The sequence below is a fragment of the Crinia signifera genome, chromosome 2 (assembly GCF_055691185.1).
Source record: "Crinia signifera chromosome 2, ASM5569118v1, whole genome shotgun sequence".
Taxonomy (NCBI): domain Eukaryota; kingdom Metazoa; phylum Chordata; class Amphibia; order Anura; family Myobatrachidae; genus Crinia; species Crinia signifera.
Genome location: NC_139218.1, coordinates 9,337,907 through 9,353,670, shown reverse-complemented (window position 1 = coordinate 9,353,670; position 15,764 = coordinate 9,337,907). Strand labels below are relative to the sequence as shown.

The 15,764-nt window shown below is 52.0% G+C and overlaps 1 protein-coding gene across 6 annotated transcripts in view; it reads left to right on the top strand.

Annotated features, from left to right (window-relative positions):
• ZBTB20 (zinc finger and BTB domain containing 20) overlaps positions 1-15,764 on the top strand; it is a 759,091-nt gene that overhangs the window by 365,326 nt on the left and 378,001 nt on the right. The window lies entirely within an intron of this gene.

Sequence of the window (15,764 nt, the reverse complement as noted above, 5' to 3'; positions counted from 1 at the left end):
TCGCAGAATTACCGCCATCGCAGGAATACCGCCAGTGTACGATGGCAAGAAGAGATTTACATTTTTTAAATTATTTTAATAAATCAGTTTTGCCCCCTAGCAGCAGGACCAACAGACCGCGCCTCGTCTGCGAGGGACTTATTAATGCCCACTACTGCGCAGACAAGTCTACACCTTGAGTCCTGTTGGAGAAAGAGCGCTATATAAATGAAACTTACTTACTTACACGTGGGCAAGCGGTCAGTAGGTCAACAGCATCTAGGTCAACAGACAAAAAAGTTGTTTACTATTGGTCAACAGTCACAAGGCCGAAACATGAAAAAGGGTCGATTTGGAAAAAAGGTTGATATTATTTTTCATGATTTTTTTTTTTTTAAACCGACTTGTTTAGACGTTTCCATCCCAGTGGGCACAGAGGGAGAATATAAAAGTGCAGTGAGGCTCCGTACCGGAAGCAAGGGGATGCGGTGCGCTAATTTCGGGTGCATGTCGACATAGACACTGAAAAAACATGAAAAACTCATGTTACCCTTTTCCCATGTGAACCTTTTGACCGTGTTGACCTAATGCATGTCGACCTTGTTATGTGTTGACCTTCTGCCTGTCAATCAACAGTGGTTGGCCTGATGACCTAACCCCCCCTACATGTGATCTTTGCCAAGCATTGTTCAGTCCATGAGACACTGTAAGAGGCCTTAGGGCTCCCCGGTTTTAAGTACCCTGCCCTACACCTCCACCCCTCCAAAAAAAAAGCCTTAAGGGGAAACCATCATGGAATCATTTGCTCCAGGACCGGGTGCTAAGTCCTCCGGAGGCCTATACGTAGCTCCTCAGCTGTACTTACCATAGATCGCTTCCCGGCCGTGCGGACTGGGGTGATGTAAGGAGAGGTGAGGTGTGACCTTATCGTCCTGTACAGGGGCGTATACTATCTATAGCAGATGCATGGTGTGTGCTGCACATGGGCCCCTGGGGTGATGTAAGGAGAGGTGAGGTGTGACCTTATCATCCTGTACAGGGGCGTATACTATCTATAGCAGATGCATGGTGTGTGCTGCACATGGGCCCCTGGGGTGATGTAAGGAGAGGTGAGGTGTGACCTTATCGTCCTGTACAGGGGCCTATACTATCTATAGCAGATGCATGGTGTGTGCTGCACATGGGCCCCTGGGGTGATGTAAGGAGAGGTGAGGTGTGACCTTATCGTCCTGTACAGGGGCCTATACTATCTATAGCAGATGCTTGGTGTGTGCTGCACATGGGCCCCTGGGGTGATGTAAGGAGAGGTGAGGTGTGACCTTATCGTCCTGTACAGGGGCCTATACTATTTATAGCAGATGCTTGGTGTGTGCTGCACATGGGCCCCTGGGGTGATGTAAGGAGAGGTGAGGTATGACCTTATCGTCCTGTTCAGGGGCCTATACTATCTATAGCAGATGCATGGTGTGTGCTGCACATGGGCCCCTGGGGTGAGAGGGCCCACACGTTGCACCCATTGCATTCACTTACCTCACTGCTCAGCACCTGTGCCATATTTCTTGCCATGTGTATTCAGAATTTTGGTGGGGTGCCAGAGTTTTAGGGGTAAACCTGAAAGACTGCGCTTGGGCAGAAGGCAGTGAGGTTCTAGCGTACACAGGGGGTATAGACCTCTGCACCTGCACATTGCCCATCTAATGATCACTGAGTACCTAGCACCCGAGGGGCAGCCGTGTGGGGGTTGGGATCATTTGGTCTACAGCATGATGGTCAACAGTCATTAGGTCGACACCATTAGGTCGACATGTGAAAAGGTCAACATGGGTATAGGTAGACATGGGAAAAGGTCAACATGGGTCTAGGTAGACATGGTTCTAGGTCGACATGGTTCTAGGTTGAAAGGTCATTAGTTCGACAGGTCGTTAGTTCGACAGGTCATTACTTCGACAGACAGTGTCTAGGTCGACAGTCAAAAGGTCGACATGGGTTTTTTTTACTGTTTTTTTTACCTGAATGTCAACACAGTCGATATGGACAGAGTTTAAAGTGCACCGCATCCCCTCACATCCCTCACTATGCATCGGGCACGGTGCCTTGCTATGCTTCGGACACTATTTTATTTTCCCACCACACCCTAGTGGATGGTGTGGCATGAAATACCTCCTGTCAGCACATGTCGGCTGAAAGAACAGTGGAAAACCCCACGTCGACCTTTTGACTGTCGACCTAGACACTGACGAACTAATGACCTGTCGAACTAACGACCCGTCCAACTAATGACCTTTTGACCTAGAACCATGTTGAGCTTTTCCCGTGTCAACCTAGACCCATGTCGACCCTTTCCAATGTTGACCAAATGGTGTCCAATGGTAGACCAATTGACCGCATCCCCGTGTGGGCATCCTGTGCTAATGCTGCGCTCGTTGTCCTCGTGCAGAACCCAGGGAGCCGGCTGCATGGTGTCTCACTGGGGGTAGACCCGGCAGAGCACATCCGTATCTGCCGCACCACCCCGTTACCTCCCAGGCATGCACCCACTACCTCACACTCCCTGCCTCTCCCATTTACTGGTCGCCTTTTTGACCGTGTTGATCACCTAATGATGGTCTATGTAGAGAGACTGTAACAATTAGGGCACATTCCTGTATTTATAACATCGGCGCGCATGCTGTTAGCGTGCGATTAAGAATCAGGCCCCTAACGAGCCGCGGTCTCTCAGCCCCCAAGCGAAAATGAACATTTGTTTCCCAATTACCCAAGGTGCCACCACTGGGATGTCATTCCCGTCGTCATACTAGCAGTCAAAGTCCCACCCGTCAGTGACCGTTCTGGCCCATCCCAAGAGTAGCAGAGCACACGGCCTGCGTTGGAGATGGGGCTACTCTGCGCCACCTCGCACAGCAGAGGCAGAACTCTGGGAGGCAATGGAGTCATCTGCCGCCGGGCTCCTGCTCCCAAGGGGGCACCTCTCATCACAATCAAGTTTGAATCAGTTAATTGAAAACAGTTGATATTGCTAATGTGGCTGACTCCTCGTTCTAACATCATTTTTGCAAGTATCACACCCTTTATTAGATCCAATGACCTTACTGGAGACGGGGCACCAATACTTATCTTGCCTCTGGGCAACTTGGATGAACTTACGCCACTGTCGCACAGTACGTCTCCTGAGCACAAACTTTGCAAAGCTTTGTCCAAGTACATAATGTATACTGACCCCTGGCCTGTAGGATGGAACGCCGGGAGAAGATTCGGGACGTTAGTTATTATGGTATCAGTGGACTTCTTTGGAAAGTTGTATCTCTGGCGGCTGGTATAATTAATACTTAGGTGAACAGATAATTGTGGAAGATATGAATCAGGGTCAGACACCAGATCAGGTGTAGAGGCCCAATATCAGCAGCCCCATGTAAGGCCAGCAATGGGATATTACATTATAGTGTTCCTCCAGGGAAGAGCAGCTTAATGTGTAGCAGTCAATGTACAGGTGCTGGTGAAACCAATTACACCCCCTCTATTCCTTGCGCCCTCGTGGATGGCCAGGCTCTGCGTGTCACAGTCCCGGCGTTCTAGCATTCCCAAATGTAGTCCCTGGTTTTGTTCCCAGATGTTATCCTTGTATCTCAGAATTAAGCTGGATCTATTTATGGGTATCCTAAGAGCAGAACGGCCGTTCTCTGTATGATCTGGCTGAGAGCTCAGCCAATCAGAGAACGGATAGTCATTTGACAGGTATTTCAAAATCTAATACACGCCACTGCACGTCCCGTCCCGCAGCGCTGCTGTGCTGATATCTATGATCATCATCACCGCCCGGCCAGGTCAGCACTCCCCGCACCGCAAGCTAAGTTCTCAGGGACCCGCTGCCCGCCCCACTGCTCCCCCAGTTGTCTGCATGCATATGCCTGTCAGGTGGGCAGGCATATGCATACAGGGAGGTCAGACGTGATCGTACATGCTGACCGTCCGACCTCCCTGATCCGGTCCGATGCGCACGGGACCGCGTATCGGATCAGATATCACACACCTGCGATTTTGGGCCGATTTCAAACGATTATCGGCACAAAGTGCCGAAATCGGATGAAATCGGCCCAAAATCGCATAGTGTATGGGGGCCTTAAAGGTGCCCATACACTAGTAAGATTTATCTTCAGATCTGGCTGGTTGGAACAAAAACATGGTTATGGATGAGTGACAGTTGGTCAGATTTGCAGCATTTCCAAGCAAATGGTCAACTGTCATTTGCTCTCATCCATAACCATGTTTTCGTTTCAATCAGACAGATCTGCAGATAAATCTGCATGTGTATGGCCACCTTAACTCTCTCTGCACATGTTACATCTGCCCCACCTGCAGCGCACATGGTTTTGCCCATTTTAAGAACAAATTTGTCCTGCGATCAGATCTGAATTAGGGCCATTATGTGATGTGACTGAGTGTACACAGGCGGTTAATAAAGCAGCAATTGATTAATCAGGCCTCCTCCCTATCTGCTTATCTCCTATCACAGGCATAAACCAGAGGGAACCGGCTTGTCGTAAATCACAGGCTTATCTATACAGCGTTTATGGTTTATATGATATAGATCGTTAATGAGGGCAAGCGAGGACAGATGGGAAGGCCACATGTACATCCGCTGACACTATGGGAAGTACGCTGCTCTGGATCCAGTGTCCACGTGACTGGGAATAAATATCATTTCTGTATCCCGTGTCCGTGTACAGAGCTCGCCCCCCTCCGTCACCCCAATTACTGCTATCAGGGACAGGAGTGTCACTGTACATTCTGTCCTATACCAATACTGTACATGCAGTCCAATGATAAATCCTGTACCCGGAGGCGTCTGGCCTGGCTGGTGAACCTGAACTCTGAGCTGGTGGCTTCATTACTTGTATACCTTCCAAATAACAACAACCCTGGTTACCCAAAATGCTCCACCTCGTGGTTCCAGAGCTGACGAAGTGTAATAGGGGGTAATTCAGACATACTCGCCATTTGGAGTCTAGCGAGCAGGTTAACGACGCCACGCGGAACGCACATGCCCATGTAAAATAGGACTTCCATCTTATTAAATCCCCCCCTCAGTATTCATTCCAGCACCGTACATCTTTCAAAGCCCCTGCCGTTCCTCTTCCCTTTCTGAGGTGTCGCTGACTGCTGAGGTGATTCTAGCACAGTGTGTACTGTATTTCCGCACTGATATGCAGACCAGCCTGTGCTAGAAGCAGTACAGCAGAGATTGACATCCTCAGGCAGGGAAGAGGAACTGCAGGAGCTTTGAAAGATGCAGGGTGCTAGGCTCTGATTCTGACTCATTCGGTCCCCTGTGTGTTCGCACGGGGGACCGATGGTTTGGCCCTGCGCATGGAGGCTGCATTGTTATATGCAGGCCTTCTGTGCGGGTGCCTTTGCAGGCAGTGGTTGTGGTGGGTCATGGGAACGTCCAGCGTTTCATGGACGTTCCCTTGCAAACACTGGTCATTCCCATGTAAATGAGGACATGAGGTGGTCACCGACCATCAATGATCTCTGCTGCGGCGGAACATGCGAGGGGATCTGTCATAACACATTCCCTCGCATGGTTGCGGGCGATGCATCCGTATACCAAAGACCACACCCTCTGCGCCAGGGCGCTGGCACCCCAGCGCTCACTCTTACAGCTCAGCGTGATGAGCAGATGGGAGAAGATAAGTCTGAGCCCCAGATGCGATGTGTCAGGAAATCCTGCCAGTTAGCGAATCATGGGGGGGGCAGCGCGCCTCGCGTCTCACAGTCTCAGTGGTGCCTCATGCTTTTTTTAGTTTTATAACTCGCTAATCTTCCCTTAATGGCAAATAAAAGCTGAAATAAAACAGAATGTTCTTACGCTGTTTTACAGCTCCCTCGGAAAAGTTTCATATTATATACATGATAAGCTGACAGATGTTGCAGTTGTTTACAGTGCTCGGCTCTATGGAGAACCACAGTCGGCCTTCTAAAGGGACTACAAGAGGCGGGGGGGGGGTGGGGACAGAGCGTCAGGCTGGGGCAACATGTGCCCCACCATCCCGAATTGTGCTGTACTTCCTGTAGTCCCATATGAGCAACCATGGTTGTACATAACTGTGCATACATGATACAGCCTTATGTTCTGGTAACCAGCATCAATCTGTGGGCCTGATTCAGGATTGCTCACTGCTGCCCCACTGAACGAACACCCCCCCCTGCCCCGAGCCCTGTGATCACATGCAATCTTTAACACTTGTAGTAAAACGATCGCTCGCGTCTGATTCGCACTTTATGTGATTGTAAATAAACTGTGTAATTTACCATCCGTTCTGTCACAGAACACAGAGCAGTGTAACAAGTAGCGTTCCGGAGAACAGGATAGAACACGTCACATAGGGACTAATTCGGAATCAGAGAATTTGCAAATTGAGCGATTTTTGAACAACCGCATATACATACCGTCTGCGAATTGCGCGTGCACGAGGGGAAATAGCACCAGACAATGCGTGTGGTTTGTGGTCGGAAACCAGCAGGAAGGTGGCATTTGGTGGAGGTATCCGGCTGTTTTCTGGCTGTGCCCAAGCGTTTATGAGGAGGGTCTCTGACTCCAGTGCCGCCTCAATAAGCTTCACAGCTACTTACAATACAATGATCAGACGGCAGAGTTCCTGCGCTGGCTCGGCATTTGCGTATGGACCTACCAGTGTATAGCAATTAGCGATCCATTGCAATTTACCACATCTTTGTTTGCCCTGTCTGGTCGGCAGCTTTCTGCTCGCAGGCCACTGCGGATTCTCTGATTAGCGATCAATGCTGAATTAGGCCCATAATCATCATTATGTATAGTAACGCCGGAAACGTTATCTTCTGCTGACTACATTATGTGTATGGATTTTATAAAACTGGGCCACCCTGCCGGCATTGCCCCTCAACTGGGCCTCCCTGATGGCCTTTATCTCACCTGGGCCTCCCTGATGGCCTTTATCTCACCTGGGCCTCCCTGATGGCCTTTATGTCACCTGGGCCTCCCTGATGGCCTTATCCTCACCTGGGCCTCCCTGACGGCCTTATCCCTCACCTGGGCCTCCCTGACAGTATTATCCTTACCTGGCCTTCCCTGATGGCCTTATCCCTCACCTGGGCCTCCCTGACGGCCTTATCCCTCACCTGGGCCTCCCTGACATCCTTATCCCTCACCTGGGCCTCCCTGACAGTATTATCCTTAACTGGCCTTCCCTGATGGCCTTATCTCTCACCAGGGCCTCCCTGACATCCTTATCCCTCACCTGGGCCTCCCTGACAGCCTTATCCCTTACCTGGGCCTTCCTGACGGCCTTATCCCTCACCTGGGCCTTCCTGACGGCCTTATCCCTTACCTGGGCCTCCCTGACATCCTTATCCCTCACCTGGGCCTCCCTGATGGCCTTATCCCTCACCTGGGTCTCCCTGACAGCCTTATCCCTCACCTGGGCCTCCCTGATGGCCTTATCCCTCACCTGGGTCTCCCTGACAGCCTTATCCCTCACCTGGGCCTCCCTGATGGCCTTATCCCTCACCTGGGCCTCCCTGATGGCCTTATCCCTCACCTGGGCCTCCCTGATGGCGTTATCCCTCACCTGGGTCTCCCTGACAGCCTTATCCCTCACCTGGGCCTCCCTGATGGCCTAATCCCTCACCTGGGCCTCCCTGATGGCCTTATCCCTCACCTGGGTCTCCCTGATGGCCTTATCCCTCACCTGGGCCTCCCTGATGGCCTTATCCCTTGCCTGGGCCTCCCTGACATTCTTATCCTTACCCGGGCCTTCCTTCCAGCCATACCACTCTCCTGGGCCTTCCTGCCAGCCTTACTCTCATCTGGGCTGCCAGCCTTACCCCTCTCCTGGGCTTCCCTGCTGGATTTACACCTCACCTGGGCCAATGACAGTCTACATTTGCTGTGCCTACACTCATAGATGACCATATACAAACACCCACTGATATACATATGTGGGGGGTTCTGGCTGAGACACAGCGCTGCTTCGTTCGCAGCAATGCGTGTCATTATTCACCCTCCTGCCGTTCCCATATGCCGCCGCCCCCCATTCACAGTGCGGATTCCCGGCACGGCTGCAAATGAATGTTTAGCATAAACACCCCCCCACACCCGCAGTCTTTGGTACGTACGCTCGGCGCAGTGGCCGCATGCACCTGGTGCACAACCAAAACATCGGTCCCTTGTGCGTGCACAGAACCAACCAGATTAACCCCCCTGTTGTACAGATGCCCCCCTGACAGTATACAGGCCAGTGTGGGATACAAGCACAGAGCACATGTTGGGGCCTCCTGCTGAGCTGCATGCAGTAGTACTACAAGGACGGAAGGTGAATAATAGCAGGATTTATGTATAGTTAGCATGTCCTACTCAATAGGATCATTTTAATTCCTTCTGATGGATTCCCATTAAGACCCCCGGGCTCTCTCCTCTGAAATCGCTGCGTATAATAAATGATCTCTCTGTCAGTAGCTTGATAGGAAACAGCATCCTGAAATGTACAGAATATGCAACAGGAAACATTGTAACATTTACAGCCCATTGTCATCTCCTGCCTCCATATCCTATCCCAAGCAGCACACTCTCCGAGTTATTTCCAGGCCTGGAGTCAGTGGGAAAATTCCTGGGTGAGTTCAGCTCAGGACAGCTCAGGCCGGGACGCACACCTAATATTTTTTAAACATTAATCTTCCTAAAATCAATTATTAGGAACTGCAGAAAACGGATGCAAAGTGATTAAAATTAATCTACTATGCGCATAACAATATCTTTCCAGTAAATACTGTCATATATTTAAATTGCCAAGCCATTAATTGCACTTGTAATTGTGAGCTCGTCTAATCCTGTCCTCCTACAACCCGCCATATTTATCCCCCACACTGCTCTGGCATTGGTTATTATTATTCTCAGGCGTGTATGTAACTTCATGTAAGATTATATAGCGCAGATCATGGCATTACTATGGCCGTTATCTGGCCTTTGACGTGTGCCACACACACACACACAGTTACACACACACACACAGTCACTCAGTGCACTGCCTGTAACGTCACATCTCCATCACACCACAGACACAGCCAGGGTGCCGTACGCTGCATGGAAATGTAGATTGCAATTTACATATAATTACAACTGTTTTGTTCTTCTGTCATATCCTAGTAATTCCTGTCTAGATTCCAGAGGGTGGGGGTCTATTTATTAAAAGTCAGATAAATGCCCTGCAACCTGACGTTCTTTGTAACAGCGATGTTTTGAATATATTTTGGGGCTGTTTATCATCTGCCGTGGTAAGTACACTTCCCCTTCTCCTGTCCTAGGTACGCTTCCCCTTCTCCTGTGCTAGGTACGCTCCCCCTTCTCCTGTGCTAGGTACACTTCTCCTTCTTATGTGCTAGGTATGCTTCCCCCTCTCCTGTGCTAGGTACGCTTTCCCCTCTCCTGTGCTAGGTATGCTTCCCCCTCTCCTGTGCTAGGTACACTCCCCCCTCACCTGTGCTGCTGTAGGTACGCTTTCCCCTCTCCTGTGCTAGGTACGCTTCCCCCTCTCCTGTGCTAGGTATGCTTCCCCCCTCTCCTGTGCTACTGTAGGTATGCTTTCCCCTCTCCTGTGCTAAGTACACTTTCTCCTCCTGTGCTATACTGTATATGTTTTTCTCTATCCTGTGCTATTTACGCTTCCCCCTCTCCTGTGCTATGTACGCTTCCCCCTCTCCTGTGCGAGGTACACTTCCCCCTCTCCTGTGCGAGGTACGCTTCCTCCTCTCCTGTGCTATGTTCGCTTCCCCCTCTCCTGTGCTAGGTATACTTTCCCCTCTCTTGTGCTAAATACGCTTCCCTGTCTCCTGTGCTAGATACGCTTCCCAATCTCCTGTGTTAGGTACATTTCTCAATCTCTTGTGCTAGGTACGCTTCCCCCTCTCCTGTGCTAGATATGCTTCCCCCTCTCAAATGATATGTACACCTCCCCCTCTCCTGTGCTATGTACGCTCCCCCCTCTCCTGTGCTAGATACGCTTCCCAATCTCCTGGGCTAGGTATGCTTCCCCTCTCCTGTGCTACGTAAGCTTCACCTCTCCTGTGCTACGTACACTTCCCCCTCTCCTGTGCTACATATGCTTCCCCTCTCCTGTGCTATGTACACTTCCCCCTCTCCTGTGCTATGTACGCTCCCCCCTCTCCTGTGCTAGATACGCTTCCCAATCTCCTGGGCTAGGTATGCTTCCCCTCTCCTGTGCTACATACACTTCCCCCTCTCCTGTGCTCTGTATGCTTCCCCCTCTCCTGTGCTTTCCTCCTCTCCTGTGCTACATATGCTTCCTCCTCTCCTGTGCTAGGTACGTTTCCCCCAATCCTGTGCTAATGTACTTACGCTGCCCCCTCTCCTGTGCTAGGTACGCTTCCCCCTCTCCTGTGCTAGGTACGCTTTCCCCCTCTCCTGTGCTAGGTACGCTTCTCCCTCTCCTGTGCTAGGTTCGCTTTCCCCCTCTCCTGTGCAAGATAGGCTTCCCAATCTCCTGTGCTAGATACGCTTCACAATCTCCTGTGCTAGGTATGCTTCCCCCTCTCCTGTGCTAGGTACTTTTATCGCTCTCTTGTGCTTGGTACGCTTCCCAATCTCCTGTGCTAGGTACATTTACTTCTCTCCTGTGCTACATGTGGTTCCCACTCTCCTGTGTGAGGTACACTTCTCCCTCTCCTGGGCTAGGTACGCTTCTGCTTCTCCTGTGCATGATATGCTTCCCCCTTCACACCGCCCCCCTCTCCTGTGCTTCTTGCGCTTCCCCCTCTCCTGTGCTAGGTACGCTTCCCCCTCTCCTGTGCTAGGTACGCTTCCCCTTCTCCTGTGCTAGGTACGCTCCCCCTTCTCCTGTGCTACGTACACTTCTTCTTATGTACTAGGTACGCTTCCCCCTCTCCTGTGCTAGGTACGCTCCCCCCTCTCCTGTGCTAGGTACACGTCCCCCTCACCTGTGCTACTGTAGGTATGCGTTCCCCTCTCCTGTGCTAGGTACGCACCCCTCTCTCCTGTGGTAGTCATGCTTCTCCCTCTCCTGTGCTAGGTACACTCCCCCCTCACCTGTGCTACTGTAGGTACACTTTCCCCTCTCCTGTGCTAGGTACACCCCCCCTTCTCCTGTGCTAGGTACGCTTCCCCCTCTCCTGTGCTAGGTACGCTTCCCCCTCTCCTGTGCTAGGTACGCTTCCCCCTCTCCTGTGCTAGGTATGCTTCCCTCTCACCTGTGCTACTGTAGGTATGCTTTCCTTTCTCCTGTGCTAAGTACACTTTCTCCTCTCCTGTGCTATATATGTTTTTCTCTCTCCTGTGCTATGTACGCTTCCCCCTCTCCTGTGCGTGGTACACTTCCCCCTCTCCTGTGCGAGGTACGCTTCCTCCTCTCCTGTGCTATGTTCGCTTCCCCCTCTCCTGTGCTAGGTACACTTCCCCCTCTCTTGTGCTAAATACACTTCCCTGTCTCCTGCGCTAGATACGCTTCCCAATCTCCTGTGTTAGGTACATTTCTCAATCTCCTGTGCTAGGTACGCTTCCCTCTCTCCTGTGCTAGATATGCTTCCCCCCTCTCAAATGATATGTACACCTCCCCATCTCCTGTGCTATGTACACTCCCCCCTCTCCTGTGCTAGATACGCTTCCTAATCTGCTGGGCTAGGTATGCTTCCCCTCTCCTGTGCTACGTACGCTTCACCTCCCCTGTGCTACGTACACTTCCCCCTCTCCTGTGCTAGGTACACCCCCCCTTCTCCTGTGCTAGGTACGCTTCCCCCTCTCCTGTGCTAGGTACGCTTCCCCCTCTCCTGTGCTAGGTACGCTTCCCCCTCTCCTGTGCTAGGTATGCTTCCCTCTCACCTGTGCTACTGTAGGTATGCTTTCCCTTCTCCTGTGCTAAGTACACTTTCTCCTCTCCTGTGCTATATGTTTTTCTCTCTCCTGTGCTATGTACGCTTCCCCCTCTCCTGTGCGTGGTACACTTCCCCCTCTCATGTGCGAGGTATGCTTCCTCCTCTCCTGTGCTATGTTCGCTTCCCCCTCTCCTGTGCTAGGTACACTTCCCCCTCTCTTGTGCTAAATACACTTCCCTGTCTCCTGCGCTAGATACGCTTCCCAATCTCCTGTGTTAGGTACATTTCTCAATCTCCTGTGCTAGGTACGCTTCCCTCTCTCCTGTGCTAGATATGCTTCCCCCCTCTCAAATGATATGTACACCTCCCCATCTCCTGTGCTATGTACACTCCCCCCTCTCCTGTGCTAGATACGCTTCCTAATCTGCTGGGCTAGGTATGCTTCCCCTCTCCTGTGCTACGTACGCTTCACCTCCCCTGTGCTACGTACACTTCCCCCTCTCCTGTGCTATGTACACTTCCCCCTCTCCTGTGCTACATATGCTTCCCCTCTCCTATGTACACTTCCCCCTCTCCTGTGCTCTGTACGCTTCCCCCTCTCCTGTGCTACATATGCTTCCCCTCTCCTGTGCTATGTACACTTCCCCCTCTCCTGTGCTCTGTACGCTTCTCCCTCTCCTGTGCTACATATGCTTCCCCCAATCCTGTTCTAATGTACTTACGCTGCCCCCTCTCCTGTGCTAGGTACGCTTCCCCCTCTCCTGTGCTAGGTTCGCTTCCCCCTCTCCTGTGCTAGATATGCTGCCCCCTCTCCTGTGCTAAATATGCTGCTCCCTCTCCTGTGCTACATACACTTCCCCCTCTCCTGTGCTAGATACGCTTCCCAATCTGCTGGGCTAGGTATGCTTCCCTTCTCCTGTGCTACGTACGCTTCACCTCCCCTGTGCTACGTACACTTCCCCCTCTCCTGTGCTACGTACACTTCTCCCTCTCCTGTGCTACATATGCTTCCCCTCTCCTGTGCTATGTACACTTCCCCCTCTCCTGTGCTTTGTATGCTTCCCCCTCTCCTGTGCTACATATGCTTCCCCTCTCCTGTGCTATGTACACTTCCCCCTCTCCTGTGCTACATATGCTTTCCCAAATCCTGTTCTAATGTACTTACGCTGCCCCCTCTCCTGTGCTAGGTACGCTTCCCCCTCTCCTGTGCGCGTGCGTCTCAGTATCCGGTCGGCGAGGCGGACGCATTACTGTCTGCCACCCGCTCGAGGGGGCAGGGGGGGGACCCGAGGAGGCTGCGGGGGGGTGCGGTCGCCCGGTGTGGGCACCGGGCGACCGAGGGCAGCACCGTCGCGCGCGTCCCCTTCCGGCATACAGATTCCGGCATACAGATGGCGGCGGGGCAGGGGATGCAAAGATGAATCCCGCTACATCTGTAGGTACGCTTTCCCCTTCTCCTGTGGTACATATAACTTTCCTCTCTCCTGTTCTAGATACGCTTCACAATCTTCTGTGCTAGGTATGCTTCCCCCTCTCCTGTGCTAGGTACATTTCCCCCTCTCCTGTGCTAGGTACATTTCCCAATCTCCTGTGCTAGGTACATTTACTCCTCTCCTGTGCTAGATATGCTCCCCCCTCTCCTGTGCTACATGCGGTTCCCAATCTCCTGTGCTAGGTACACTTCTCCCTCTCCTGGGCTAGGTACGCTTCTGCGTCTCCTGTGCATGATATGCTTCCCCCTTCACACCGCCCCCTCTCCTGTGCTTCAGATGCTTCCCCCTCTCCTGTGCTAGTTATGCTTCCCCCTTTCCTGTGTTAGGTACGCTTCCCAATGTCCTGTGCTAGCTACCCAGCCCCCCCAAAGCCACCGCACTTCTGCTGTGCTAGATACACTTTTCCCCTGTATCATCTCCCTCTCCTGTGCAAAATACACTTCCCCCCCTGTCCAGTCCCCCTCTCCTGTGCTAGATATGCTCTTTACATCCTCACACCGCCCCCTCTCCTGTGCTAGATACTTTCCCTCTGGTGCCATCCCCCTATTTTGTGCTAGATACACTTTTCCCCCTGGTGCCACCCCCTCTTTTATGTTAGATACTCTTTCCCCCATGCCCCAAACCCCTCCCTTCCCATACGTGCTAGATACAATTTCCCCCTTCACACCGCCTCCTCTCCTGTGCTAGATACACTTTCCCACCGCCCCCTCTCCTGTGCTATAAAGGCTTTCCCTACTCACACCGCCCTTTCTCCTGTGCTATATACACCGCCCCTGACACTGCCCCCCATCTGTGCTAGATACGCTCCCTTCCCACGCGCCGCCCCATCACCTGTGCTAGATACACTCTCCTCCCTCGTGCAGCCCCTTCACCTGTACTAGATACACTCTCCTCCCTCGTGCCGCCCCATCACCTGTACTAGATACACTCTCCTCCCTCGTGCAGCCCCTTCACCTGTACTAGATACACTCCCTCCCTCGTGCAGCCCCTTCACCTGTACTAGATACACTCCCTCCCTCGTGCCGCCCCATCACCTGTGCTAGATACACTCTCCCCCCTCGTGCAGCCCCTTCACCTGTACTAGATACACTCTCCTCCCTCGTGCAGCCCCTTCACCTGTACTAGATACACTCTCCTCCCTCGTGCCGCCCCATCACCTGTGCTAGATACACTCTCCTCCCTCGTGCCGCCCCATCACCTGTACTAGATACACTCTCCTCCCTCGTGCCGTTCCATCACCTGTACTAGATACACTCTCCTCCCTCGTGCAGCCCCTTCACCTGTACTAGATACACTCTCCTCCCTCGTGCCGCCCCATCACCTGTGCTAGATACACTCTCCTCCCTCGTGCCGCCCCATCACCTGTACTAGATACACTCTTCTCCCCCGTGCCGCCCCTTCACCTGTACTAGATACACTCTCCTCCCTCGTGCCGCCCCATCACCTGTACTAGATACACTCTCCTCCCTCGTGCCGCCCCATCACCTGTACTAGATACACTCTCCTCCCTCGTGCCGTTCCATCACCTGTACTAGATACACTCTCCTCCCTCGTGCAGCCCCTTCACCTGTACTAGATACACTCTCCTCCCTCGTGCCGCCCCATCACCTGTACTAGATACACTCTCCTCCCTCGTGCAGCCCCTTCACCTGTACTAGATACACTCTCCTCCCTCGTGCCGCCCCATCACCTGTACTAGATACACTCTCCTCCCTCGTGCCGCCCCATCACCTGTACTAGATACACTCTCCTCCCTCGTGCCGTTCCATCACCTGTACTAGATACACTCTCCTCCCTCGTGCAGCCCCTTCACCTGTACTAGATACACTCTCCTCCCTCGTGCCGCCCCATCACCTGTACTAGATACACTCTCCTCCCTCGTCCAGCCCCTTCACCTGTACTAGATACACTCTCCTCCCTCGTGCCGCCCCATCACCTGTACTAGATACTAACCGGGCAGAAATACATCTGAATGTACATTGATTTTAGAGCAATATAACAACTTCTCTGCGATGGGTCTCCTGCAAAACATCATCTCATCTATAAATACAGCAGAAATCCCAATGCTAGAAGCACAATTAATGAGACAAATGAGAAGTTCCAGCTAATCCCAGCTTTCACGTTCTGTACTGCACGCTACCAGATTTATGTGTTTTCCTTCTCTCACGTTCAGGATTTGTGCTTTATGCCCATATATCTACCAGAAAGCCATAAGACACATCTTTGGCAGGAACCACACACGCACTCCTCTGGCATAGGGTGGCAGAAACCATGACTGTATTGGCACAGGCAATGCCATATCTAGGGGAACTGAAGGAGTTTCCTTAAGAACGAGTAAATCTGTGTATATTCCCTATATTGTTATTGGTATGTTACATGGAGCAGCGGGAACCATGTGCACATGCCAGTCTGTGT